Source organism: Toxorhynchites rutilus, chromosome 2 (genome assembly GCF_029784135.1).
Source record: "Toxorhynchites rutilus septentrionalis strain SRP chromosome 2, ASM2978413v1, whole genome shotgun sequence".
NCBI lineage: Eukaryota > Metazoa > Arthropoda > Insecta > Diptera > Culicidae > Toxorhynchites > Toxorhynchites rutilus.
In genome coordinates, this window is record NC_073745.1 from 273,188,048 (window position 1) to 273,216,017 (window position 27,970).

General features: G+C 36.5%; 1 protein-coding gene across 6 annotated transcripts in view; it reads left to right on the plus strand.

Annotated features, from left to right (window-relative positions):
* LOC129764402 (EGFR adapter protein-like) overlaps positions 1 to 27,970 on the plus strand; it is a 205,003-nt gene that overhangs the window by 133,000 nt on the left and 44,033 nt on the right. The window contains exon 1 of one of the 6 annotated variants that reach the window (XM_055763435.1): positions 23,451 to 23,611. The exons of 4 other annotated variants lie outside the window; for them this stretch is intronic. The gene's annotated coding sequence lies outside the window, so the exon portion shown is untranslated. Of the gene's footprint in view, positions 1 to 23,450; positions 23,612 to 23,906; positions 24,129 to 27,970 lie in introns of those variants that run through there. One more of the 6 variants, XM_055763436.1, reaches the window with a different exon arrangement.

The window sequence follows — 27,970 nt, forward strand, 5'->3', positions numbered from 1 at the left end:
AATATATTCTAGTTAAAATATAGTGATGAATTTGGCTCCTTTAAACTTATGCAACTGAGCCTGTAAAAATAAACGATTTAATTAAAAAAACAGTAAGGACGTTGGTCCAAATGACGAACTAGCCAAAGGCTGAGTGTCATAAATAAAAATAAAAAACGGGGACATATCTTTCACATTTTTTAGATTGGTGTTTGACATCTCTTGAAATTTTTTTTGAATTCATATCGCTTGGAGTCTTTTGAGTAAAATTTACAAAAGATATTTCATATTAAATTTGTGTTGAAACATATAAAATTTCGCTGAAATACATCCGAAACAAAAAAAGGGGATCAAGCTCACATTACTTACACTATTGTTGTTTATTCTTTTTCCATTCGGTTACCAAAATCGTTTCAACGCTAGCTGAAATCGAACCCAGAATCAGGTACCAATTTCGCCAAGATTGCGACAACGTTATCACGAGAATACTAAATCTTATCCCTCAGATATACCGTGTTAACCTCGAGCAAACCACAGTTATTTAACTCAATTCCCAGGAGACAAACATAGAAAAAATGAATTTGGCTCCAAATATTGAAGCAAACGTACTTAAGTCTTACAAATGAACAAATTGAGAAGAAAATACAACATACCGCGTATAAATCGATTCTTTTGGAAAAACCGCGTAAATTCCGAAATCCGCGTAAAAAAAAACCGCGTAAATTCCGAAATCCGCGTAAAAAAAACCGCGTAAATTCCGAAATCCGCGTAAAAAAAAACCGCGTAAATTCCGAAATCCGCGTAAAAAAAAACCGCGTAAATTCCAAAATCCGCGTAAAAAAAAACCGCGTAAATCCCTAAAACCGCGTAAAAAAAGCCGCGTAAAAAAAACCGCGCAAAAAAAAACCGCGTAAAAAGCGACTTTAGTGTATATTAAAGCCCATTCCGGAATTTCCAGAGATTGAAAGTATAAAAAAACATTCTGCTCATATAGATCATAAATCGTTGTGTATTTTGGGAAAAGGAAAACAAATATCAGAAATTTAAGGAATTCGTTCTATTATATTTTGTGTTTTGCTGGCAGTATCGCATCAGTTGAAAGATTCTTATCTATTTTATGATTAAATTTCCAAAAAATCATAAACACCTTCACAAAGTCTCTTCAGGTGCATCTAAGAATGCTTGATTGATCGGTTCTATTCTCGATTTTATTCACTCACCAAAATTCCTCAAAACATTTTTTGTAATTTTTTTTTTTTATTTACGTGCCCTGTTTTCTTTTCTAAACTTTTTGGTCAGTCTAATCTTAGGATGGGAAGACAATGGTTGAGTCTAGAATATCACCGCTAGAGCGCGCAGTGAAATCTGATATCTGCACAAGTCGGAATCAAATGTTCACCCGGAAGTTCAATATTTGTTCATTCAATATTTGTTCATTTATCTTCTAACAATAACCTCTACAAAAATTATATTTTTTTAAATTTTACTATTTTTGAAAATTCGGGAAACGTAAGAAAAAACGTTTTAAACGGCATTTTGTTTTTCAAACAGCCACCATTATGTCAAAAAAGATGTTCTGGAATTGTCCGAGGTTCATGTGATAGCGGCTTCTTTACTGATTTAGAATCTGATCGATTTTATTGTTTTAGATAAGCTGGGCTGGAATCGTGTACGCCATGGCACAACGTTTTTTTGAACCCCCTCACTTCATCAGCTTGTAACTATTCTAATTATGAATATCTGTTTTCCGTTTAATTTTTGTTTTATTGTTAAAAGATAGATAAACAAATAATGATATAGTAGATAGAAAAAAGCTCGGAAATCGAAAAAGCTCGAAAAATTCGAGTCTCTATACTAGAATACCCCCTTAAGCGGTGCCTGCTTACTGCCTTTTACAACACGTGTTTTATCATCTTGGCTTAGGAAACACACCTCTTTCGGTCTCAGAATCGAAGTTAGGGGCGCGTGAATTTATCCAGGAATAAAAATGGAATTTTGTTACGTAACGACCACGGCTTCAACCCCCCTCCCCTCCCCCCTGTGCCACATTAAGTAACGAAACCTCGACCCCTCCTCCCTTCTCGAGTTACGTAATTTGTGCACGACGCCTAAGAGAAAATCAAAAAGGAAAAAAAACAAAATTTCTCAAGAATCCTTTCTAAAAATATTATGTCTTATTCAAAGTTGATCCTATGATCCCTATCCATATCAGGATGATAATAGTTTAATTCACAATTTTACCGCTAAGGCGCACAGTGGTTGTACTTTTTTTTTAAAAACATAACAAAAATATAAAAAGTAATTTGTACGGAATGGTTTTAAATATAAATAAAACTACAGTTTAAAGTCCGCAATTTGGGTCAATTCCTTTGCATTTAAATTTTGTTAAAAAAATAAAGATAAAATGAAGTAGGAGGAATATTTTTTGAGTAATTTATTTTTATTTACTGATAAAATGAATATAAAAATCAACAAAAGATTACTTCAAAAGCTTCAATACTGTTTCAGGAAATTCTTTAGGATTCCTCGGCATAGTTACTCTGTTTGTAGAGAAAACCACATCTCCAGTTACCAACCATCTATTGAATGAGTCCGTCATTTAAAAATTTTGGAGATTTTTCGACTCCTGTATTCACGGAATGAGCGTATCCGATGGTTCTTCGGGATATATCCCTATGCGTAGTTCCAGCGATGACATTACAGAGATGGGCACCCCATTTGAAATCAAAGTGTTCCAATATTAAAAGTTTTTTCAAACTACTCGGTACAGCTTCTAGTTCCCGAACTGTTCCGTAATGGCTTCCACCGCTGTACACACATCGTGCAAGAATTCCCCAAAGGTTCTCAATAGGATTTAGGTCTGGACTACGTGCTGGGCAGCCCAAGACCTTGATGTCTCGCTACGAAAACCACTGCATACTTCTCTTACTGACATGGATGACCGCATTGTCTTGCTGAAAAGTGAAGTCTACAGGCCGAGAATCCTCGGTAAAAGGTACGGGAACGTCTTCCAATAATTCCACATACTTTTCTGAGTACAACTTGGTTGAAATTGAATCAAGAGGCGGTTTTTCATGACGTCATGGGTGTTCCGCCTCCAAAGTTTCGGCTCACCTTGACCACGGGTTCCTTCCTCAAATCATGCCAGTAGTATGTAAAACAATCAGGTCCATCTAAATTGAACTTCATTTCATCCGAAAATACAGCGTTATCCCATTCATTTCGCCATGCCATATGCTTTTTTGGCGATATACAATCGAGTCTGAATATGTGCTGAAATAAGATTCGGTTTCTTGGCCTTTTTGGTGTACTTGAAGTAACCAGATCCCCGCAATATCTGTGCAATGCGCATATTGGTAATCGAGAGTCCAAGTTCCTTCTTAATTTCCGATGCATCGAACTTTCCAGTTCCGGCTAGCTCCAGAATTCGATTCCTGTCATGATTGCTTATTTTGGCGTTCCCCTTAGTTTTCTTCTCAATGCCATAATTTTCACCTTTCTGCAGCACATATCGAATCGATGTTTCGGATCTGTTTACCCTTCTTCCTATTTCTCGGTTACCCATACCAGTTTTCTTCAGTTCACGAACAACTCTTTGTTCTAATTCACTCAAATATCTTTTTTCTGCATTTTTTATCTCAGATCAACAAATTGCCAGCAGCAAGAAAAAAATTAAAATGACAGATAGCCAAGGTTTTTGCTGTCGTAGGTGCGCCAGTCGCTTATATTCAATAGTGTGCGTTTAAACGAAAATTTGTAGGTCTAGAATTGTAGGTTTAAACTATACACCCAACGACCAACCAAATATAGTCGCGAAGACAGATTTTTAATCGTTTGTTTGATCCTTCGAAAAAAAAATAAGCTTAAAGTAGTTTAAACGTATAACTTTACTTCCACATTCACTTCAGTAACTTTGATGGAAGCCAGCAACGAATATGCTTCTTCTCTAGCCTCAAGAATTGTGTGGTAAGACGGAAAAACGTCAGCATGATAATTTTTGGCAATCGATCTCACCAAAAAGATACGGAACTTTACTGAAATCTGCTCCAATAATCAAAGACACACCTTCTTCAGGGGTCAGTTTAACAGAAAGTCTGAAACATGTTCCTCACCATCCTCACCATTTTGAATTTAGTAGCAGCGGCGTACAAAAGTTCAACAGAAGAGTGCTTCTCTCGAAGCTTTTCTGTTTTATGTCTTTTCGATCGTAATTTTGCGTTTTTTTTGGTATCTCAAACAAAATTACAACAGTTTTGCCACATTTTTCCCATTGTTTAGAAAATTTGGAGCAAAAACACTAATGTTTCACTTCGAACGACTGAAGCTCCCAAATCATATTTTGCGGGACAAACTTCAAGAAGCTTTGTATTTTTTATCGTATTTGAATGCGTATCAAAACTTTTGAAAAACCGTTGTTAATAATGCAACTTTATTTAAATATTTCATGTAAACTTTTTGAATAACGAATTTAGTATGAAACTACCCGTAATTTTTACTTCACGATGTATTTTTATGATGATTCGGTGCTATAAAATCAGTTTCTAGTGATAGCTGAATAGTGCCACTACTATTCAAAACTCAGTTTTCTCAGTTTTCTCCCACTGTGTAACACCTAGTTTGAAGTGAAGTTTTCTATAGAAACAACATTAAGTTGTGTCCATCCACTACGTTGATAAATGAAATTATCATATATTTCTATCCTTTGAGACTTCGCAAAAATTTCACCTCTATATGAGCAAAAAACGGATATATACTCTCTCGGCCTACAAATGGAAAGCCGCGAGTTACTGTGTTGACAACTCTACACCATTCTATGTAACAAAAAACACATATTCATTGTTTATGTGGGATCCTGGATTTCATACTCTCGCGCGGAGGAAAAATCTGCCAACGTTATGTAGAACACTCTGTTCTCGTTATATCACAACATGCAACCAGCTTTGTTTTTTCTTGCATTCAGGTAGACTCATGTTTTTAATTAAATTCTCTATGCAAAGAAGTAACGAAGTAAAATTGTTGGGGTTATCCCCGCTACCCGCTTTGCGAACACTTTTCGAGCGTTCGAAATTATATGAATCCCCCCGGATGATGCTTCTCATTCGTGCCACGGTGCACTAACAAGCTGATGAAAAACAATCGACATAATGAAAATGGGACACCACCAATCTTATGCTAATGTTAGTGAAATAATGAAAATACAAAATACCGTTGCAACTATTTTCAACTTGTTACTCCGACATCAACGGAAGGCAGCATCAAATAAATGTCTCCAGTTTGAAGAAGTGCAACTGAGCGAGCGATGCAGCGATGGTAATTTTACGCATTGTCTACTCCGGTGTGCATGGAATCAACGGTGATTTTTTGGATGACATTTCGTCGCAAAAATATCCCAAACGAAGTTTGATTAAGTCCATTCATTTGAATGTCATCAATCGAGTTAAGTACCGAATATTATTTTTCCGAAGATGCCAACTCGAAACACAGTAAAACGAGATGCAAAGTATCAGTCACACTTTACAAAGAAATTAAAACTAAGACTAGCAAACGTGCTGGTGCAATTTATCTAAGCTGATGTGGAAAAAAACAATTTCAATCTCCACTAAATCATTGAAAATGGCATCAAGCAACAATTGTTTTTGTGACAATACTATGCGAAAATATCTCGACCCTGATCCTAAAACTATGCTATCATTAGTTTTGTTCCCTTGTATCAACTAAGCATAATCCGAAACAGCCAAGGCAATACTCCACTCAAAGGTGTATAGAGTCAAAGATTCGAGCAAAAAAAAACTACAAATCCCAGCAGAAAGTATAAATTGTACTGTTTTGTGAGGTTTTGGAACTCTCCACTCGTCTATCGCTTTCATAATCTGCCACTGCAAACGATGACATATGCCAAACCCCCTGGAATGGGCCCGCATAATATGTGTCCCGGTGATGGGCTGCACTAAATAGTGAAACTGACGACAGAAGATAACAAAACGAAATGAAAGGGTTCCTTCGCCTCGGTGGCATTCCTGTGCAAGTGCTATGATGAGATAACAACTAGTATTACTGCGATGATGATGTGGTATTTTTCAATGGCAATGGTTAGCCATATGGACAGGGTGAGTCTGAGATAAAGTCATGGCTCATGGGAGCTTAAAATTGAAATACCGATCATCAATCACATCATCAATCTTTTCATACTAAAATCACATATAAAAAAATCATACATGCTGTCCAGCCACCTCTCAATACTATGATAATCATATAATATTCGTAATTTTAAATTTCAAGATCACTGGTTTACCGGTTTAGATTTCTTTGTGTTTCACGTTGGCAGCACTGCTAGTGAGATTTATGACAAATTTCAGCATAACAGTTGTTCAGTAGTCATCACTACCAACTTTGTTTAAATAAACTTTTTAGCGCCCCGGCGATTTTCACAATTAGAGTAATTTCACGTAAAATTAACTGACCGATCCTCACCGATTTTTTCCAACTTTGTACATGGGGTGGCAACTACTCTAAATTACAAAGTTCATCATCATATGACCAACTTTGATTACGATTGATTTTGTACGGGCTCAAAAACATTGACCTTTCTTCAAAAAATTCAACTCGGAATCCAGCTGTATGATCAAAGTATGGTGTTCGACAAAAGAGTTGGAAAGTCAATAGGCATTCTAGAAAAAAAATATAGGAGGTTGTGTCCAAAATACGACCGCATTGTTGACGTAGAACTACGCTGTTATTTTGTATAAGTCGCATGTTTATAGCTTCGGATACTATTTTATAATGCTGTGAAATTTGAGAAATAATTGTTTGGTAGAATGTCTTGTTATTTAGTATTGCCTCAGTGGAATCGCACCTTTAGGCATCGTTCTTACAAGTGTTCGCCATAGCATGCACACAGAGTCATACATAGGTGGCTTGAAGCGACTAAGAATATCAACACTTCTTATCATTTAGCGCTTCTGCTAATATCACTGGTCTCGAAAAAAGTTGCATTACCTTCACATGCTCAAGATAAGCGCAACTGTCATCCATTTTTCGTGACAGGGACAATGCACACGGGAGCAGATACAAATGGGGTTTCAGCGTAGCGAAGATGCACTATTTTTACATACGGGTTATGAAGCACGCACGTACGCACACAAATATCCATATATCGATGGCTTGAAGCAACTAAATATACACACACTTATCTCCGTTTTGCGATCTTCTCAACAGAAGCCCTTCCTGTTAATATTGCCGGTCTATATTAGCTTAGCTCGTCTTTGTGGAGAGAGTTTGCGATTCCAGAACATTTATTTTCTTGATGGGCCGACGGTAGCCTAGCTTGATGATTCCCCACACAATTGTGAAGCTCAAAACCTCAATGCAATGACATCAGTTTGACGCAATTATTACAATTCAAGAGACAGAGTAATCCGAAACGAAGACACGTGATGACGCAAAACAAGAATAACAAGTGATGTTCATTTGCCTTGAATACAGAACGTGACTAAAAGTTTGCCCAAACGAGATCCACTGTTTATACTCTAGACATGTATTCCCCTTCATTCTTTTTCTTCTTTTCCTTTGTTCACATGAACTTTAAATATTATGATTTCCCCTTCGTTGCTCGCCGATAAGTTGCCCGTTATTGACAGAACTGTTCGAGAAAGCACACATGTGGACAGAACAATTGTATGGGGAAATGGAAATGATTATAGTTTTCATGAATTTTAACCATTTATACACCAGGGGATCGCAATGTATAGCATATCAAACAAATCTTAGTGAACGATTCGTTTGGTATGTAAATTGCCAAAATCCGTTCGTGGAAAAAATAGTTGTTAAGGTTAACTTTATTTCATGAAAACGTGACCTGTTTTCTGATTTGGCACCTTAATGGAAGACGTAGTTCTACGTCAAAAAATTATAGGAGGTTGTGTCCAAGATACGACGACATTGTTGACGTAGAACTACGCTGTAGTTTAATTCAAGTCGCTTGTTTTTAACTGCGGATATTATTTTATAATGCTACGAAGATTTTGAAATATCTATTCTACCAGTTTGATCGCCTTGAAATATTTTCTTCTTGCAGAATCATTTGACGTTTATTGTTTGATGATTCAAACAGTGTAGTTATCATCCACAGTGAAGAATGCTTTGCTACTGGCAAGCGAAACCAAATCACATACAAAATTCCAGAACGACATTTACTTTCTTGGTGACTAAATAATCGAAATAAGTTCTTCCTGCTAATCTCAACAACCTCGAAAAGAGTAGCACTGCTTCATTATGATCAAGATTAGCGCAAATGCAATCTTAGTTGAAGGGAGTTTTGCAACTGGCACGCGAACCCAAATAAATTAATAACTTATTATAACTTGGCATTCCCAAATCATTTTTTGGTGCACAACCTTAACACCTGCTTCACCATAGCGTCAGTTCAATACATTGATGCAATGTCAAAAGCACAAACGAAACCTTTATGGTGACGGGAAACAAACAATGTCAACTGCTAGCGCAAATATTTTCCTCCCGCTATCTCCCCTCCTTGTCGCCACGTTCGGATTGACATGTTCACCCGCAAGATCGCGATACGTTTAAACGCACGCCCGTACACACACAAATATCCATATATCGATGGCTTAAGGTGAAGGTGGAAGCTAGCCATAAATGGCTGCCACAATGGCGCTCATTTCTTTCATCTCCTTCCCTCATCCCTCGCCCGAAAATCAATAATTTTGCGAAACAGTGTGAAGAAAATGATCGTTTTCGCACACTTCCCATCAAGTAATATCAACCAAACTCTAATCGATTACTCACAAGATATTAATTTTTCATCTGCTATCGCATTGTATAGTGAAAAACGTCGGAAAACTCGAGCTAGTGCTCTGAAAATTAAATTTTAATTTTTCAATCTTCGGCAATGGTTTTGTTTGTATTGGTGAAAGCATCGTTATTTTTTCGACACTGATGCCAGACAAAATCATCGAAACAGCTATAAAAACCACTCAATAAAATGTTATTCCTGAGTTATAGCGTTTCATGTCATGAAAATCAATAGAATAAAATTGTGTTGATATCAATACAATTATTATTTTTACGTTTAATGGGTCTATAATGTAAGTTTTAGCCACTTTAACATTGGTTAAGAAAATTGTATTGCAGAGCTGGGAACACTGCCACGGCTGCCTATGCTTTCAAAAACAGAAAACGGAAAAGTATTACATTCAATCAAAATGCCTCGACCAAAGAAGAGAAGGGTTAAGGCTCTCCAACGTGAATATGTGAAAACAATACGATCAACGAAGGAAAATAATAAGGAATTATCAACATCGAGTTACTATGAGGAAGAACTTATTAATACCAAAAGAGCCCCAATTCGCATGTGTTATAAATTGCTCATGTTACGCTCGCGTATAATCAGATTTTTACTTCATATGCAAATGCACCTTCTATATGTATTTATATTTGCAATTGTTCATCGGAACATATCGTTCATACATTTTACTTTAGTATTGAATTGTGATTTTTTTTCCAAATGTATTCAAAGACTCGTGTCAATGAAGCGCCACACAGTCTGATAAGTGAATTGATCTATTTTCGTGTGCTTTGGTCTTCTCTCACAAACACTATTACCCCATTTTTACACGTGGGTTTACATATACTACTACAATGGCTAGCTTCCACCTTCACCTTAAAGCAATTAAATATGCACACACTTATCTTCGTTTTACGCTATTCTCAACAGAAGCCCTTTTTGTTAATATTTCCGGTCTAGATCAGCTTGGCTGTCATCCTTTGTGGAGAGAGTTTTGCTACCGTCATGCGAAACCAAATCAATGACAAATTTCCAGAGCATTTATTTTCTTGGTGAGCTGACGATAGCCTAGCTTGACGACTCTCCTCCACACAATTGTCTCTAACGTCTCTAACCTTCAAAAAGACCCTTGGAAAACTTTACTTTTTCCTCGTATTACTCCTCCACTCCTCACCTCACCTCCTCACCACCAACGATGTTGTTCAGTCGGTGTCCTCACGAAGAATGAAAGTTTGCCTCAGCGAGACCCACTGTTCAAATCTCTAGGCAAATATTCCCCTTCGTTCTTCTTCTTTTCCTTTATTCACGGAGTCTTACGATTTCCCCTTCGTTGCTCGTCCATAAGTTGCTCGTTATTGACAACACTGTTTGTGAAATCAAACAAATGGACAGAACAAATATATGGGAAAATGGAAACGCTTATAGTTTTCATGAATTTTAACCATTTACACACCCTGAGACTGTAATGTATTGCATATTAAAAAAATCTTAGGGAACTTTCGATTCGTTTGGTATGTAAATCGCCAAAACCCGTTCGCGGCAAAAATAGTTATTAACGTTAACTTTATTTCATAAAAACGTGACCTGTTTTCTGATTTGGCACCCTTCATGAAAGCCGTAGTTCTAAGTCAAAAAATACCCGCGACTTGCATGTTTTGACAAAGCGGATTCCCCCACATTCCACATTGATTTGGAAGCTCGGTGGGAACATAAATACCTCCGACTTGCATGTATATTTGCAAAGCGGATTTCCACAGGTACATCGATTTAGAAGTCTGTGTTGGGGAAACCGTAAATCGGACCAATCAAAACTTGGCAGTGAGGGCGGTTATATAACGCTTGACATTTTACAGTTATTCAATTGTTCATTTCATGAACTATAACATTTTATTAATTGTGATAGACGCGTAGAAATATTTCCTATCAATTGATGCAAACATCTTTCTGATCTGTTAAGGAATGTTCGAGTTATAAGCGTTCGAGATACGGGTAGGGTTAGCACACAAATCGGCAGAACAAATGTATGGGAAAAAAGCAAATTCCTCCAGTTTTCATGAATTTCAACCGTTTAGAGATTAGCGAATTGTAATTTATAGCATATCAAACAAATCTTAGAGAATTTCCAATTCGATTGGTATGCAAACCATGAGAATTCGTTCACAGTGAAAATAGTTATAAACGTTAATTTTAGGGGTTGTCCACATACCACGTGGACATCTTTAGGGAGGTAGAGGGATACGAAAATGTCCACGTTTGTCCACGGTGAAGGGGGTTGGAGTTCAGATAATGTCCACATGGACACGTTAAACAAAAGTTTTCTGTTCTGCAGTTTTAGGAATGTTCAAACTTTTCGCCCATTTTGAGTACTCCATATTAGGGGGCCGATGAAAATGGCCATCTCGAATTTTCGAAGCGAACTTGATTAAAAATGTTGATTCTCACGAAAAACTGCCAAATGCAAAATTTCAGCTCAAACGGACTTCATTTACTAGTATCGCGTAGCGGTCAAAGTTTGAGTTATTTTGAAATCGAAAAATCATCCAAGGGGGGAGTAAAGTAAATCGGGGTTTTCGAAAAAAAGAAATCTGATGCCAAATGTCTTCAAATTGCATAAAACGTCGATATCTACTGTTATCTCGAAAAAATTTTTTTGTAAAAAATTGATTTTCTGGCGGTTGGTTGTTTTTTGTCTGAATAGTCGACTTTTGATGAAATTTTTTTTCCGAGATAACAGTAGATCTCGACGTTTCATGCAATTTAAAGACATTTGGCATCAACTTTTTTTTTCGAAAACCCCGATTTCCTTTACTCCCCCCTTGGGTGATTTTTCGGTTTACAAAAAACTCAAACTTTGACCGCTGTGCGACACTAGTAAATGAAGTCCGTTTGAGCTGATATTTTGCATAGGGTAGTTTTTCGTGGGAATCAACATTTTTAATCAAGTTCGCTTTGAAAATTCGAGGCTCACTTTTTTCCCATACAACCATATTTATCCATAAAATGGTTATTTTGAATATTTTTCCATATCAGCGAATTTCTCCGCTCAAATATGTATACTGAATGAAACTCACATGGACGGTGAGCGATCAAGTTTCCATTGGAAGCAGAGGATCATTGTTTTCAACTTGTAAGCTACGTCATTTGAGCATAAACTGAACTCTGTGTCCTAGGTCCAAGTCTACGGAGAGTAAATTTGACATGGCGAACTACTGATACATTTTTATCTGCAGAGTACATGTAGGGTGTTAATAACATGATGAAATGGCCGGAATATTTGGAGGATTATCTAAATAATTTGGGAAGGACTTAGGGAAACTAGTGCTATCCAAATCTCTATACCTGCACTTGTGTAATAGAAGAACCAGATTCAGTCCACCTTCTCTGGGTACCCTCGTTCCCGAATATTTCCCAAACTTTGCGACATTATCATTAATACGGCTGAGTTAGGCATGCTCAGCACCGGAGAGCGGTTTTTTTGCGGATCACTTTGTCCTACCGAACGAAAGATTGGGATATTACAAGTGAGTTTTCCGTTAATTAGTACATGTTATTACAACATTCGTGTTTTTTTTCCAAGAGCCTTTGATTCCGGGATTAGATTATTTTGCACCACAGCCACGAGGAAACTGCTATCAATTAGCTCAATTTCATAGTGAAAATCGCAAGCGATAAGTCTTCCTATATTTGAAATTGAACTTGACAATTCCACGTTTTATGGAATCAACCGCATCCAAAATATTTTTGTTTCAAATTGGAGCATTTTAGGCAATCAAAATATTGTTTATTTGTTCTTATTTTCGCTTCATTATCTGAACTTGTATCTCGCTGTCAAAGTTCAGTAAAGAAGTATGACGGAATCCATTGGAATACTTTCGACACATTTTTCTTAATCGCATCTTGATTAGCTTCATTCAAAACAACATTCAATTGTGCTAAATCATTTCAGAAGTCTTCGGAAAAACTATGTTCGATAGACACTTATTTCTCGGAAATTTTCTGCAGACGAATTGTCAAATAAGTTTCTTTAGATGTTATTTCATGCGTCATTTGATTATAGTTTAATGATTCAGCTGTGATTTTACGATTACAAAAAAAGTTTTTGCTAGATTGTGCAGTTCTACTGCCGTACCGTTTTAACCATGTTATGCATTTGTCGTTGGTTTTCTCGAATGTTCTCGAAAAGCGATTTTGAAGGAGTCATATGTTGGGCATAATACCAGTTACCACAGTGGAATAATTACATAAATGATTTAATAGATTCCCATACGCATTAGAACAAATGAGATGGAAAGCACGAATTTTTGTTTTAGCAATTTTAACCCACAATCTCATACAGTTGCCATTACCGAGCTTTTCCTGCAGCCAACGATTTCACATATTTTTACATATTGGTAGGAAGAGGTGCAATCAATCAGCAACGTTGTTTCAAGATTTTTATGATTTTTGGAAATAATACACTCGACAAAAATATTGAATAAACAGAGTGCGAAGTCGGAAATTTTAAGCGAGTTTTGACATGATGTAATTTCGTGAAAAATTTACGCATGTCGAAGATATTTTTATCTTGGTGTGTTTTGAATCGTTCATCTTGAGAGTCGTTTAGCATTTTTTACTTCTGGTACGATTTGTGATTAAATGCTCCTCTATTTTACTCCAAACTTTGAAAAACCGGCTAGAAAAAACCGCTAAACGTATCAATATGAAACATTCACAGATGTTTAGCGATAAAAAATTGCCTGCGAATATAAGAACCTACTGCGATATTTGTAGAATCACAGCAGATATTGTAAAGTACTATAAAAATCCTGTTTTTAGCACTTTTTTGAAATCGATCCAAAATTATTTGTTTATTATTTTATCCATTCTAAATATCACGAAACACACTTGACATATACAGGCAGAATCGAGCTCTGAAAACGAACTCAATGACAGATTAAACTAGCTTTACCATTGAAGACAATCGTCACAATTTCAATTTCTCAAAGATGAATGTTGAAATGACCAATTTCCAGTACTTCCATTTTTCACCATATTTTCATATCCAGAGAATCCTTATCATCTTTCCCAACTTATAGCTCGATCACAGGTTCACCCTGTATACAATAGATACCTGGTATCATTGCAGATATAAGTAGCATCCACAGTACCATAGAGTACGACCGGCGCAACCTATGCAAGCATTCAGAGAAAGGAAAAGGAAAATCACTGCTAAATAGGTTCCTCCCGAGAGTGAGAACACCACAAAAACAGACCAAAGCTTCGTTTTGCAACTATCATCCGAATGGGGCTTGTTGGTGGGATGGGGGTCGACGAAACAGGTCCATACAAAGATAAATGGAGCATGGATTTCAGCACACGATGTCATGAGCTTGTAGTCCCTTTGTGGAACAGTACAAGTTGACAACAAGTTGAGTTATTAAATGCCTATGCACAATTATTGTGCGACTAGCGCGCGAGAGTTCGGCTGTGTTGCCGGCCAGGATGACTGCTTGGTGTTTCGTAATAAAGCGCTCTCTCGCTGACAACGTGTGTGTGCGTGTGTCTCAGCATGTTTGAATACATGTATCTTTTGGAAACTAATAAATGGTTACAAGATGTATACATTGCCCTACTAATTGTTTCTACAGCTGCTTTCAGCTGTGGATTTCGTTTGCGTGCAATACTGAAGTGGTGTTTTAAGTTTTGCTGCTATTGCGAAGAATGTTGATCCCGAGTGCATTCGAAACATTGAACTACTCATTCTCGACACATACACACAATCCGCTGATTAGCGGAAGCTAGCAATCAGGGTACAATTTCAACATGATTTTTCTCGACCAAACAAAAGCCAATCATTCCTCACATTCGCAAACGAGAAAGAAAAGGATATTTAATACTCTGACAGCAATCAGAAGGTGAACCAATCAACTATCATCCATTATTAATCATGTGTTGGCTTCCGCCCAACACCCACATCTTTCAGCACTTTGAGACACACGATACGGTTGTTGGAACGGAGGATGGGAACATAAGGGATTTTTTTTCTCGCCTTCCGATGATTCACCGATTCAGGACTCTTAGCTTGGTTGGAAGTGGTCGGGAAAAAATTGACCAATCGTTTTCGAATGCAAGTGTGCTCACATTTGTGCCCGAAACAGAGACCATAAATCATAATTTACTACAACGACAGTCTTTTTTGTAACTCCGTATTTTTAGGGGTATCAGATACAGAAATTATTATCGCATTTGTTGCTTCATAGAAGAATTGATCTGTAATGTGATATTGTTCGTTTAAATAAAGGCAGGGATAGCTTGTCTGTATGGAAGGTGTTGAGGGTGTTACATCTAGTTTGGGACAACACCGGACAGGTCGCTTCATATTATATTTCTTGCCATATTCTAAGCATTATTTTCCACAATGATATTGGGCCTGATCACGAACGTCACTTCACGGTGAAAACGAAGTGAAGGTATATTTGTCACTTGTGTTTTAGAAAAAAAGCTAGTCACGCGGAATGGAGTAAGTTTAATTTCGGATTTATTTAGCTTTTTTTGCTTACATTTTGAATCGTGTCTTGCTTTTTGAGAAAGAAAAGATAAACAAACAGCAATTTACCCGCTTGGTGGCATTTTTAGAACGAAATCCTGACGTATCCAGAGAACGTAAATTTGTTTATTTGGATTCGATAAATGCGCTATAGGGTGTAATTGAGGAATAAAAATGTAGCTCCCGTTGACCGATTGAAACATGGCGAAAGGTCTAATTTCGATTGCCCTAAATGAATGTTTTGTTTCTATTTTAAGGATTAGAGAGTTGCAACCCCATAAAATGGCAATGGAAGAACGATCATTATAATTGATTATGTATAGAATTGATTTGTTGATATTTTGAATATAAAATAATAACTGTAATGTTTTTCCAACATTTCAGAGCTGGTTTTTTATAATTCAAACATTCGTAATTGGTGGACAAGACCCGAATCAGGACGATAGTTACATCGAATAAGGCCATTGATCTTTTGTTTTTACGTAATAGATATTTTCAACGATATTATTTTGAAGACATATTTTGAATGAAATAATATTTAAGTTTCAAATAAGAAAAAAATGAACATATCATTGCAAAGCTTATAAAATAATAATTTTTAAATTAAAAACTCATCAGATGTTTCAAATGAAAATTATGCTTCTGACCGACGCTACTGATCAGTTTCTGTTTAAATAATAAGAGGATTAAACTTCAGAACCCCATATGGGAGTAGCTCAGATTATACTGATCATGAGATGGATAAATTCGGGTTTATTCTGAGATATAGAAGATATTATTATTCATCAAAATTGTAGAAACGGTTCTTAAAAAATGATTCTAACGTTGACCTATACTAAATACTTCTCACTCTTCATACGAGTAAGACAGAGCTGAGTACAAGAGTATGCGAGAAATCGATTATTAAACTCATGGTAGTCATGCTTTATCTCTAGAGTAATTTATAGAAAGAGCAAATAAAATTACATTCCCATATGTTCAACAACTACATCATTCAAGAGTAACCAAGAATTCCTCCTCATCTTTGAACCAGCGTTTGATTCAGCAAACAAACGCACCAAGCAAATGATTTATGGAATGAGTCCGAAAAGTTAGCATTGAAATACCGAATCATCGAGGTACAATCGCAAACTTGTCATTCTAAAACATACGTTTAATTAAATGGAATATTATCTCATACACTTATTAGTTTTACCAACATAACGTTCAAACGTCCGAAATTATGCAACCGACATAATGTTCAAACGTCCGAAATTATGCAACTGACATGTCTGTTATAAACGGAAATGTACTCTTTCACTTCACGTAGTTTATTTTCACACGCAACTGTCCGTGACAATGATGATAGACACAAAAAGATTAAGTGAAGTGTAAGTGACGTGAAAGCGTGATGTTCGTGATCAGGCCCATTATCAATATTTGCTTCATCTTCTATCTATCTACAGAGCAATTCCACACCAAATCGGCCGACCGCTGACTCGATCTTCTCCGATATTTTTAAAACTTGGTACTTATGATGGAAACTATCTAAAATCACAATTGTTATGATCATATGACCAATGTAGTTTACGACTGATTTCTCAAAAGGGCGTATCCAAAAATCATTGAACCTTCTTTCAAAAAAAAAAATCGTAACTCAAAAGATGTCTGATTCAAATATGTTATTTGTCATACTTGTTGGAAAATCAATTAACTTTTGACGTAGGATTACGTCTTTCGGTGACATATTGGGGTACAAATTGAGAATCGAAAATCGAACATATCGTGAAAATTGTCCACTTCCAAACGCTTATTGCTTAGTCATTTCATGATGGATTGATGAAATTTTTGGGTCAATCGGTTTCGGTACTCCATTTAGGGTCCCCGGAACTAAAGAGTTATTTATGAACTTTCGACGTATTCGCAAATAATATCCGAAATGATGAACCAACAAATTTGGAAAAAACGATTGCGTAGTCCTACGTCCTAAGCGGTCGTGTCTCGGATACAACCCCTCGAATTTTTTTATATCTCAAAACATCTCCCCCCTTGGATATTTTGAGGTGGGACTACATCTAACCGGAATATATGGGAGGTAAAATAAAAACCTAAACACAGGACATGCAGGAAAAAAAATGAAAGATTTCGAATGCTTATAACTCGAACATTTCTTACTGGATCGGAAAGATATTTGCATCAATTGATAGGGAATATTTCTACGCGCCTATCGCATTTAATAAAATGCTATTATTCATTAGATAAACAATTAAATAACTGTAAAATGGTAAGCGTTATCTAAATGCCCTAACTGCCTCGTTTTAATTGGCCCGATTTACGGTTTCTCCAACACAGCCATCAAAACCAAGCAGCCTTGGGGAAATCGACATTGCAAATACATGAAAGTAGGAGGACTTTTGTTCTCACCGAAATGTATTCCCTAACAGAGATTTCAAAACCAAGGTACCTGAAGGAAATCGGCATTGCAAATTCATGCAAGTTGGGAGTATTTTTGTTCCGACTGAAATGAGTTTTTCTAACACAGACTTCAAATCCATGGAGCGTGAGGAAATTGACATTGCAGATACATTCAAGTCGGGAGTATTTTTGTTCCGACTGATCTGTGTTTTCATAACACAGACTTCAAATCCATGGAGCGTGGGGAAATCGGCACTGCAGTTACATTCAATTCGGGGGTATTTTTGTTCCGACTGAAATGTGTTTCCCCACCACAGACTTAGAAACTAAGGTTCCTGGGGAAATCGGCTTTTCAAATAAATGCAAACTGCGAGTACTTGTGTGCTCGTTGCCTTTGTGCAGACTAGAATATGTTTCTCTAGAACGATCTTCTAAACTTAGGAACCTGGGAAAATCGTGCAGACACTAGAGGCGAATAAACTTGCACGAACTTACATTACGTACACTTGAGAGATGCAAACTTCAGAGGGGAATGTGAAATAAAATAATCGTTTGATAATTCTTCCGTTCACATATTTTGTTCTAGGCATCATACCAAACGTAAAAGGACTGTCATTAAATTTACTTGTAACGAAGAATGTAATTTATCACAATGCATGAATTGACCTTACAAATATATTGAGTATTGTTTCATTCAATCAAGTATTAAATCAATACAAACAAATGATTGCTAAGCTGAGGTAGTCCCATGTCAACCTTGCGGTTATATCATAGATATAACCCACCCATTTTTTTTTTTGTATATTTTTATTAAAAAACTCTCACAATTTAACAAAGTTTGACATACAGTGGTGCCATGTTGGACTCATCAAAATGAAGATATGAATTTTTGAAAATTTATGATTTTTTTTGTGAAATCGTATTCATTTAAGGAAAGTAACATTAAAAATTTAATCTACACGCGTTTCAACATGAAAATTTAATATAATTGAACTTATGGTCGTGAAATGTGCTGCTATAATATGGGGCATCAGGTATTGTAATTTCATAAATTTTCAAAAATTCGTATCTCCACTCTGGTGAATCCGACACTTTATTCAAACTTCGTTGAATTAGAATTATCTTCCAATAGAAACAAGCAAAAAAATATTGAAGGGAGGTGTTTTGAGTTAGAAAGGTTTTCAATTTTAAATTAAAATTTTGAGTAATATTTTTTAACAGTGCATTCAAAATGTTATTTATCGTACATAGTAAAAAGATTTTACAACAGCTTTGTCACACATCATCTTTTGATCAGACATCTGGATATTGAATTAAAATTTTTTTGAAAAAATATCATTGATTTTGTATACGCCCTTTTAAAAAACCAGCTGTAATTTAAACTAGTCATATGACAATGAAAATCGTGATTTTAGGTAGCATTTTTGGTCGATTTGTCGTGGAACTGCTCTATATAAACATGGATTTCTTTTCTGTTTATCTGTGGCTTATAGACTTGGAAATTACTGAACCGATCGACATACAAACCGAATTTGTATGTAGAAGTTTTTCCAAAGTTTCTTATTCAATTTATAACCCAAATATTTTTCAAACCAGTACTGGTGCTAATGTCACAGAACGTTATGAAAATTGTTCAAAAATTTCCGTAAGCGTTAGTTTGAAACATTTTTAGCGAAAAATTTTAAAACATAGCTTCGGGGTAAAATTGATCAATCTATTTTTTCATTGTTTTGTAGTGCAATATGCACAGAAATGTATTCACTGATATTTCTTTACCTACGGTCATTTGAATGGCAATTCAAGGGCTTGAGGATGCACTACAATAGATCAAACTAATGGTCGCAGTGGTACAACGCTCCTACAGAAGAAGAAGGGCTTGAGGATACAAAATTCTGATTTAATGCAGGCGTGCCTTTCTAACATCTCGATCTGAAGTTTGTTCTGCAGATCATCCGGAAATCATCCAGGACATCCTAATGTGGCCGAAATCTCTTGTAATAATCACCAATGTGCTTATTTTGAAAAAACCATGAAGTTTGACATGTCACATGATGGGACTTTGTTTTCGTAAATCGTGAAAGGTCACTTCCCTCGAAAACATGATCCGGAACATATCCAGGATACATAAATAAGGCCATGTAGGCTTGAGTTGGCCTGCTGACACAGCTTTTCCTCTGTTTCGGATGAAGATTTCAAATCAGTTCTTGCATCCATCTGTTTCTTGTAAGTTCCAGTCATTTCGAATGAAAACAAAACGTTTTATCTTGGTTTAAACAATACTCAACAATTTTCCTAATGCAGGAAAACATATATATGAACAATATGGTTTCTTCTGAAGCTGATTAGCATAATGGCACTGTTAAAGTAATGTAATGTTTTCAAATGGTGCTCCTCGAAAATTAGTGCTTTGTGAAGTTATAGCAGGCGCTTCCACTTGGAAACACGCCTTGGAAAAAAAACATTCTGTAATTTAATTTCACTGGACATATAATCATTTATCTTGTTAACTCCGAGTGCACCTGCGACGCGAAACAAAAATAGAGTTGTTTCTAGTTGGGTAATGTCATTGCAAACAACATTTCTTTAATCGATTAAAAAATGCAGGTGCTCCGTAAAATGTTTTTGCTATAACAAGTGAACTGTCATAAAAAAAATCTGAAAACCCATAGTTTTAGATTGTCTGGTTAAGAAAAAAAAGTTGTCATTCGTGATGTTTTTTTGTAAAATTGATTTTTCTTATATGTTTTAACAACTATTGGATTTCTGTTTCAACTCGTAAGGTATCAACTGCATGTAAATTAATATGTTTAGCGCCTTTCAATATCGTTTAGATGTATTATAAATATGTTTCTTTACCATGCTCAAATTAGAAACGAAAATGCTATTCAGAAAAATATTGTTTTTTCTTTCTTTAATAAGTGAATAGTTGGGAACTATTAACGAAAAGAACGTTCAGATGATTAATGAACATGTAATAAAAAAAATTTAAGATTAATTGCATAAACCTCCAAAAATTAAAGTTGTTTGTTTTCAATAGTACGTTTGATCATTTTCACCCCAGTGATCAATTTGCCCGCGGATGATGGTACTTCATTTTACCTGTCAGTGTGGTATTGATAATCATGGCTTTTTTTTGTTACGAATGAACTTTAATGATTTACATGTCAATCTAATAGAAAATTCCCAAAGATTCTATTGATATGCTATATACACTCTGTCCAACTTCTATAAGACCATCCTGATTCTATTTCGTTGCAACACAAACAGTTAGAGTTTCAACAAGATACACTCATTCACATTTCTTTAAAAAAAGTATATTTAAGGTAAGTTTCGTTCAAAATAGTTGTTTGTTTATTTATTGTACTTAAATATGATAATTTCATCTGCCAAATTTCTTTAAGACCATTTCGAAATTCATAAGTATTATCAATGAAAAATTCAAAACTATCGGCTGATTTACATGTCAATAATTGGCAACCTTTCCGTTTCGGCTAATAACCGGGGAATTCGAGTTGGAATACTATTTTTCAAATTCTGCTGAACGGATTTCTCAATATTTTTCCATGTTACCGACATTGCGACATTGAACTCTTCATTGGTTTTGTACCGTTTTCCCTCAGTGTAGATTCCGCGTACAAGGACCCCTTAAAATTTTCAACAGGATTCAAGTCTGGAGACGAGCCGGCCAGTCAAAAAAATTATGTTTTTGGTCCTTAATCCATTGGTTAGTTTCCTTGCTGGTATGAATAGTAGCTGGAATGTGATTTTTTTGTGACGATATCCACGCAAAAACGGTAGGAGAGAGGATTCCAGAACATGTATGTAATCCTTGAATGGAGTGAAAGCTATCTTGAGCTTTCCGGTTGCACAGAATCTCACCCAAACCATGCACGAGCCAAAATTCCTGGTTGAAAAATACTGTTCCTTCTTCCGTAAATCACGCCAATACCCTTCGAAACCGTCAGGACCATCAAAAATGAACTTTGGCAAAACTCAGACAACTTCCGATGTGAGATGGTGTAAGATGAGGAGCTTTAACCTTTTAAACCGTCTTTATGTGAGGATTTTTTACCAAAACTTGACGAATTGTCACCCGAGTAACATTTAAAATGAAATATTACTTTATTTTCAAAATCGATTTTGAGGTATTCGAAGCTGTTCTATATTTCCCACTTATTCTGGCAAGAGTGCTTCGATTTACGTGGAGCTCTCTCCTTCTTACCGTATCCTTGAGGATTCGTCAAATAATTAGGCACTACTTGATGGGTTCATCCAAACCAACGAGCAATTTCTTTGATACCAACATTTTCTTGCTGAAATGAATCGATTTGTCTTTCTTTTCTCTCCGTGAGCACATTTCCCTTCGGTGTTTTCCAGATTTATTGATCAAAACAACTAAAACAACAGAAAAACAACAGAAAAACGTAACTGGTCTTATAGAAAATTGACACTTGAAAAAATAAAAACTTTGGTTTACGCTCAGCGCTTGCAAACATACGTATCAAAATCATGCAGTATATGGTAGCCACCAATATAGAGATGGGCAAATCAGCTCATCATGGTGAGCGGCTCAGAGCCGTTCAGCTCATACAAGAGAGCTGCTCATTTGGAACAGCTCTTCAGCTCAGTTGAATTTTGCGGTTGTCCACAAAATTGCATAACTACCATGGGACATTTTATAGTGTGCATTTTCATAATGGACGGAAAGCAAAAAAATAAACGAATTTAATATATAATTGTACACAAACTAAAACTAATATGAATTCTAATAATATGATATAAAACAAAAATTGAATGCTGAAATCCAACAGAAGATGCTTAGGATATGCTGAACTTAAACAACAGAAAAACCAGCAGTAGCCAAATAAAATGCCTTCAGAAATATTGGCCGACACAACGTCTTTTGATAAAACTACCGAGATATTTTTTGCATCCAAGTATATAAAAATAAATTCACTAATAGGCGCAACGAGAAATAATTCTTCGCGAAGACAAAGGTAACAAAAAGACCATTTTCAATCATTAGCATTTAAATAACAATATAATATAGTAATTTCATTTACAAGCATATAATAATGTTTATTATTTTGTTTGGTAACGAACGATTTAATATCTTCAAAACAAAAACCTTTTTCCTATCTGGCATCTCTGCTAAAGCTAAAGAACGAAGAGGGACACACGAAAACAAACTGACGTCATATCATAAAACGCGGGAGACGAAACATTCTTTCGCGTCTCAAAATTCGCACTCTCTGCAGCTTTTGCGCTCCACAGCTATGCAGCTCAGCAGCTCAACAGCTTAGCAGCTCAACAGCTCAGCAGCTCATCCGCTCAGCAGCTCATCCACTCAGCAGCTCAGCTGCTCATCAGCTCATTAGCTCATCAGCTCAACAGCTCAGCAGCTCATCAGCTCAGCAGCTCATCAGCTCAACAGCTCATCAGCTCAACAGCTCATCAGCTCAACAGCTCATCAGCTCAACAGCTCATCAGCTCAACAGCTCATCAGCTCAACAGCTCATCAGCTCAACAGCTCATCAGCTCAACAGCTCCGTAATGAGCTGATGAGCTGCGTTGTTTTGATTGCGAACCGATCCGAATCCGCTCACTATAATGAAGCGATTCGAATGAACAGCTCATGAGCGGATGGCACATCTCTACACCAATACCAATACAATAGAATATAAGTTGAAGCATTGTTTGTTCACAATGGCACAAAGCAGCAAGATCATCACCTGGTCTTATAGAAGTTGAACAGAGTGTATTGCAATTCTCTAATCCAAATATGGTTTCAATCTATGTTAAAAACAAATGGATTGTCAAATTTGTTGATAAGCGCAAATCCCTAGGAAGGAATGTCCAGATTTGAGTCTTTGTTTTGTTGTATTCGTCTCTGTCCGTAGATCGATGTTATGGTGAGAAAAACATTTGATATTTTTGAAAAACTTTGAAGGAACGTTCGAAAAAAATTAATTTCCATATGTTCTACAATGACATCGTTGTTAGTTCAGTTGGATTTCACGTTTGCAGAATTAAGCTTCGTGTTCCGTTGATGTGAAGTAAAAAAGGCAATAGATTCTCTGGTGGAATAACGCACTTTGTAAATAAAAATTATGAAAGAAAATTTACCTTTCTATGTCGAACATGTATTCCATGTAACGGAGAAACATGTTATTTGCAAGTGAATCAAGAATCTTGCGTGAAAATTGTGTCTGAATAAAAATTTATATCATAATGACGAGTTTTGGTAAAAGTACTAGGAAATTTACAGTAAACGGAAATTGTAGAGGGTCAATTAGGAGATCAAACAATAAAGAGTTCTGCGATTGAATACAGTGAAGTGAAACAGTGATAGCAATAAAACAGTTATGTTCGAAAACTGAAATACCAGTGCTTCGCGCTGCTCACGAACGCCACAACACGCATCATGAGGTTCGTAATGGTTGACATTTTCTGGTTTAATTACGACCCAAAAAATCATCATGGCAAAACCGCTTTTGGTTATTAGATCCCACAGCGGAGGGGAGAAATATCACAACGGATTACCACAATCCCCTCCGTGCAGTGAATATTTTTGACACCAAGCAGAGCAGCGCATCCAATGCTGGTCCCGCGGACGTCATGCTCGATTATGGGACACATCCGGTAAAATTCAATTACTGTGACAAAAATGTGTTAACAGCCGGATAATCGAATTTTCAGCGAACACAATGGAACCCATGGATGCAACATTGAATGGTACTGCAGCTCGCGTTCGTGTGGAAGAAACGAAACTCAATAAAACTCACATTGTATCTCAATTTTCAGCTATTTGCGGCTCAATTATTAGATGAGTTTTTTCTAGTGAACAATCATGTCATGAGATGATGTTATGAAGTTTTTTCATATCAACTTTTTATGAACAAAAATAGAACAAATTAATTTTGCTCACATAGAATGATACCAAAAAATGTTTGTTTCGATTAGGAGTGTTACGTACAGATAATTTTAATACAGCGCTATCAAAGCTGATTTCTTCCGTCCCGATTCTAACTGAACTATTTTGAACACGAGGAAAAAATTCTAGATTATATTGGAGGTTTTCCTGGCAGACCACCGTTTCGATGAATTAAACTGAAATGATTCAATGCCTGAAACTCAGTGAAAAAAAATCAACCTCCACTATTATACTTTAATTTCCAAACACGTTCGTGACGACGAGTTTGCGAGCGGAAGCACCATTACGGGGTGCTAATAAATTATGCTCTCGTTATGTTCATTCTAATGCAGGTTCCATGCTCGGTTTGAACGCTGTTGTTTGATGTGATTTTTTCTCCCTAGCTAAACACACAGCAAACCTAAATACAAACTTGCAATCGGTAGCAACAAGATATAGGGGCAGCAATAGCTAGAAAAAAAATACCACTTCGATTGATTTGAATTAATTGTTCAATGATGCAACGTTTGGTAATCATGTGTAAAGTCGGATAATCAAACAAAAAAACTGACTAAATGTAATCTACAATCTATAAATCAGAAATAATTATAAACACCATGGTTAACACTCCACATCATTCGGAGATTCCCCAACGCATGGTTTATTTTTTAGCAGTCGGTGGATGTCTAACTGAATACTGCATATCCGGTTGATTATTTCCCCCTAATGTGGTGGCCCCTCGCTACTGACTCTTGTTGGAGGTTTGCGTTTGAAGCCAATGTGGAATATAACATTCTATGAAATGTTTATTTTATTTTACATTTATCAACCGGCAGGTACACGCAAGCAAAAAAAAAAGCTTCTGCGAAACATTTATAGAACAGGGAACGTGTTTATTTGAACTATGATGGTTGGGCTGAAAATTGTTTGCGCCCTGGGTGAAAAATAAAGGTTGGACACGAAAAAAATTGAACCCGAAGACTCGTTGGAGTAAAATTATATGATTTAGTTTTTTTTGCAGAGTAAAATAAATATACGTTTGGTAAAGTTGAAGATCAGAATAGTAGGGGAAAAGGGGGAAATTTGGACCACCTAAACAAATCGCCTAATATTTCCAAACCAATACGGTCTAAATCAAAAATGTCACCTTGAACTCTGAGCTACACTTGTTTTCCCTCAATCAATAATGTTTAATCATTATAAGTAGCTTCAAACTACCAAATATATCATAAAATAAAAGAGATGATTTTTGGACATTAAAACTTCATGCGGGGTGATTTGGACCGTCTGTGGGGTGATTTGGACCACTGTGTGTTTAATCGAAAAAAAACATACTTTTGTTTATGTAAAGCATTTTGGGATAAATTTACAATCAGTAACAGTGTTCTGGGATCGATACCAGGTGTCTTGGCCAAATTCCAGACCAGGAAAATTGGATTGAGACCATCTCGAATTCGGTATGGATCTTTTCAATGTTGTTCGAGCATTTTCAAACCCTTTCGATGCTTGGTCAAAGAAAATCCGCTCTTGATGGCCTGCGTTGCTCTTTCAAGCTCCTCATTCTTCCAATGTTGTCTGCCCATCTTCTTTTTGTAATTCAGCGGCATCTGGAATCAATTAGAACAAAGAAAAGCCTCAAACCTGTAGGACCAATTCGCCCCACAGAAATGTGTCCATGTTACCCCACACAACATGCAAAAATTAAAATGCAATTAATTTCATTTATTGTTATCAAACTTACAGTTTCGCTGCATCAAATTGTTCCTCTTCTGTAGACGAACAGAACTTTACTGCACAATACACGAAAAGTTTGTTTAATCAGCGGGAAAAACCTTAAAACCACGATCGGAAAAATCACATTTTTTGGCAATCAATGTGCTTGCCGTGTTAATGCTACCGTTTCTTTCCACCTTTCGAGTTTTACCAACGTTTTTTTTACGTTAGGTACATATGGTTCAACAATAAAACGAGATGACATTATAAAATATCCAAGTTGAGTCGTACTTTTTGAGATAAATGGGTGGTCCAAATCACCCCGTATGTCCAACTTACCCCGTGTTACCCTACTGAAAATTTGCTATTATGCCAACACTCCTTCCTAAGCAACGAATCCAATTAGCTGTTTACTGTCTTCTAGCTTCTGTTTTTTCAGGGTTTTCGTGAATCCATCTGCAGACTGTTGCTTCGTTTTCAAATATTCTAGCTGGACTACTCCTTGTTTCATCACATCTCGGATAAAGTGGTATCTGATGTCCAGATGCTTGGTTCGGGGGTTGTATCCTTGGTTCCGGATGGCGGATTGATTGTCGCAACGGATAGGGATTTCTTGTGCATCAAAAATCTGTGATTGGAAGTAGTGCCACCAAGGAGCTTCCTGTATTGTGCAGGAAAGTGAACGAGCAGTGCCACAAATTATCAAAATCTGTTCACGAATGAAGACATTAGTTTTTTTTCCAGTGTCGGATGAATTCGCTTCTGTTGAAGCTCAACACCATATCTGTTATAATGAGTATAACACAAGAGTCGAGACGCGTGAACTTTGTCTGGTATATTGAACGAATAGAGCATGAACGAATTTCGGAAAGTCTGCATTCAGGCACTTCCATTACTATCAATAGTTTCAGGTGATTATCACGATTGTTAAGTTGATCTTCATCGCTTGCAGTGAATTTCTATTGAAAACGTGCTTGATTTCTATATTTAGAAACAAAGGAAGGGCCAGGAATCAGGAGAAATCAACATTAGCTTTCGTTGAGCATTGACCGTTGTGCGGTATTGAGCGGTTGAGCGACGTTTAGCGCTGAACGGCGTTGAGCGTTCCGTTTCCGTTTCTTTTTCTTTTTTTTGACGTAGGACTACGTCTAACCGGAAGATATAGGGGGTGAAATGGAAATCTAGGCACTGAACAAGTAGGAAAAAATGCAAGATTTGGAACGCTTATAACTCGAGCATTTCTCAATAGATCGCAAAGGTTTTTGCATCAATTGATAGGAAATATATCTACGCATCTATCATAACGAATAACATTTCATTTTTCTTGAGATAAATAAATGAATGATTGTGAAATATCAATCATTGTCAAAATGCACTATGTGCCCATTTTTGATTGGTCCATTTTGTGCTCCTCAAATCGAACCGACCAAAACGGGCAACCAGAGCAGCAGCGAAATAGAATGAACCACGATTGGAAAGGAAAAAGAAAAAAATGAACGAAACATTGGTCGCAGTCTCACACATGCGTAATTCTCGAGCCAGCCAGTCAGCTTAAAAATCCCCGCTCCGCTGCCGTAACGATCATTCTCATTCAAACCGTACACCACATCGGTTCGCATCACAACACATCAACAAACCAACCCAA